A 3,347-nucleotide genomic window follows, 5' to 3' on the forward strand; every position below is an offset into this window, starting at 1 on the left:
GAGGCAGGAAGGGAATGAGTGAGTGGGATTTCAAAAGGGCAACAGGAGAGACCCTTATGGTGATGGAATTATTCTGTAGCTTGAGTGTGTCAATGTGACATAGTATGTATTGCAATATTTTACTGTGGTTTTGACAGCTGTTACCGTTAGAGGAAATGAGTGAAAGATCTCTGTATTTTTCTTATAATTATGTGTGAATCTATAATTATCCCAAAACAAAAAGTTTGATTTTTTAAAAATGCAAATACATGAAAATCGGTATGAAAAAAGAAACAAAGTGGTGGTAACCAGTCTGATTCCAAGACTGAAGTTGTGCTGTTATCAACACTGGCAAATAATTATAATTGAAATAGAATTAAATAGTTTTTCTTTCAAAAAAAATTGTTTATTCCAGATAATGAAAAACCTTCGTAATCCTACCCCTTGTGCTTTTGCACCAATTCAACAACAACGCCTTTGCAAAACAAGGAGAGGCACTGAAATAAATCCTTTCCAAGATCTCAAACATATTCTGAAAATGGCCAGGTAACGTCCTTCGTGTTCACTGAATTAGTAACTGAACTAATCTTGTTTGTAAAACCTTGAGCTGAATTGGTCTGGCCCTTTCCTAGTGCTTAAGACTTGCAGTTTTTTACTCATAATGTAACTTACTTGATCAATAACTCCTTCTGGCTTGTAAACTCCAAAAGGGCAGGGTCCATGTGTGGCTTTAACCTTGTCTTCTTATGATCTATCCCAGAGTCTACGATATACAATAGATATTTGAGGAATTGAAGAATACAATTATAAACTACTCTTTCTGTCTCTGCCCACATCATCATCACCATTGTCCTGGCAGAAAGAGCCTCCTAGACTTACCTTTCAGCCTAGGGAATGCACTAGGCAGTAAGCTCATTGGGGCCTATGGTTAGATTGATCTTGAAGCATTTTTCCCACTCCATTTTTGTTTATAAGGTTAAAGGGTATGCAGGTATTCAGCTGTACCTGGAGTTACCGCTGCTGCTGCTGTTGCTATTTGTTTCTATTAGAAGTGATTTTTTTTCTTTTGAGATGTTGTCTCACACTGTTGCCTGGGCTGGAGTGAAATGGGGCAGTCTCAGCTGACTGCTCTCTGCCTCCCGGGTTCAAGTGATTCTCCTGCCTCAGCCTCCCAAGCAGCTGGGATTATAGGCATCCACCACCTCCCCACCCCGGCTAATTTTTTGTATTTTTAGTAGAAAAGGGGTGTCACTATGTTAACCAGGCTGGTCTCGAACTCCTGACCTTGTGATCCGCCCAACTTGGCCTCCCAAAGTCCTGGGATTAGAGGTGTGAGGCACCTCACCCAGCCAAAGTGATTTTTCTAAAATGAAAAGAAAAACAAAACCACTTGGTATTCCCTCAATAGGAAACAATGCAATTGTAGAAAATAACTTTGCACTCTAGTTCATGTAATCTGGATTTGGTTAGGGACTTCCTTTTCTTTGAGCTACAAGACCATTAGTTTGGTTTTCCTTATAACTTTTTCAATCAAAAGGTGAGCCTAATAAGTCACAGAGAAACAACTGATCTTCTACCATAGTACATGCATGTTAAAACATTAAGAACCCAAAACAAGTTAACACATTCTATTTTTCTCGTTTAATATGACCTTAGCATTTTAAGTGATTATTCCATCACTATACAGGTACGCCAGCTGTGACCACACTAACTTTGTGGAAATGTATCTTTGCCTGAAAGGATGTAATAGAAAATACTAAACAATTTTTAAAATAGAGGTTAGACAAAGAGCAAATGTTTTAATGGACAATCTTGCCCTAGAGGGGAAAATATACATTTACTAACTTAGAAATGAAGGCAGTGTAGAAAGCTATATGTTTTTATTGTATAGTCACCAATTATTTTACAAAGAGAGATCATTGAACTATTTGTAATATGTTAATTATGTTGGACATTCACTGCTAATACACAAGTTTTACATTTTTTCAAAACAGAATTTGTGAGCAATCAACAAGGAAAAAGAACAGCAATGTCAAGTTTCTATGTAAGACCATATTTCATATGCAACTCTTGATTATCAGTGTCTCTTCCAATCTTTCCACTGTCCCCGACCTCCAAAACTCACTCTCCTACTTCTGGTCTTAACCTTGATTACCTATCACAACCTACCCCATGTTAAAATTAAAGGGCTGATTTAAAAAAAAGAATGTGAGATTTAGGCCCTCAAAACTTACGGTTGAGTCCCAATCTACCTTTTTAGATTACTTCAGGTTAAATCCAAATAGAAATAAAATTTGAAGTCAAGCTTCTTGCTTTCAACAGTATCCTTCTTAAATTATCACTGAACAGAATCACTGAACAAATCGTCATATCTTCTTTATACAGTACATTTCATAGTTTTATTTTGCTAAGTAAAAATGTAAACCACCACAAAAGCTTTTCCCCCTCAAATGAACAGTACTGAGAAAAGATTAAAGGGATCAATGCTTTAGATGGTGCCTTATTTTTGCCTTTTAAATTCTATTTTGTGGAATTATTAGAACAGTTTTCATATCCATACTTGCATGTGGATTCTTGGTAATGTAGATTGTATTATAAACAAAATGTACGCATCCAAAGCAAAATTCCTGCCTCATTTATTTTTGTTCAATTTCAAATAAGCTATTATACTTTTTTAGCTTACTTTAAATCATCTCCCTATAAATGTGTCTTACTCTTTAGTTTTTTTTAATCAGACAGAGTCTCACTGTAACCCACGCTGGACTGCAATGGCACAAACATGACTAACGGCAGCCTCAGCCTTTCAGGCTCAAGCAACCCTACCTCAGCCTTCTTAGCAGCTGGAACCACAGGGGCAGCCACCAATCCCAGCTAATTATTATTTTTTTTTTTTTTGGTAGAAATAAGGTTTCACTTTGTTGCTTCACTGGTTTCAAGGTCCTTGGTTTGAGTGATCCACCTGCCTCAGCCTCCCAAAGTGCTGGCATTACAGGTGTGCACCACCACACCTGGCCTTCCTTAGCTTGAGCAGCTTCCTTTACAGCAGTGGGAAATGAAAATTGGGTTGGTTAGCCCAGCACGGGGGCTCACGCCTGTAATCCAAGCACTTTGGGAGGCTGAGGCAGGTGGATCACGAGGTCAGGAGTTCAAGACCAGCCTGACCAATATGGAGAAACCCTGTCTCTACTTAAAAATACAAAAATTAGCTGGGCGTGGTGGTGTGCACCTGTAATCTCAGCTACCTGGGAGGCTAAGGGAGGAGAATTGCTTGAACCTGGGAGGCAAAGGTTGCAGTGAGCTGACAGTGTGCCATCGCACTCCAGCCTGGGCAACAGAGCCAGACTGTCTCAAAAATAAAAAAAGAAAAA

The sequence above is a fragment of the Callithrix jacchus genome, chromosome 15 (genome assembly GCF_049354715.1).
Source record: "Callithrix jacchus isolate 240 chromosome 15, calJac240_pri, whole genome shotgun sequence".
Classification (NCBI taxonomy): domain Eukaryota; kingdom Metazoa; phylum Chordata; class Mammalia; order Primates; family Cebidae; genus Callithrix; species Callithrix jacchus.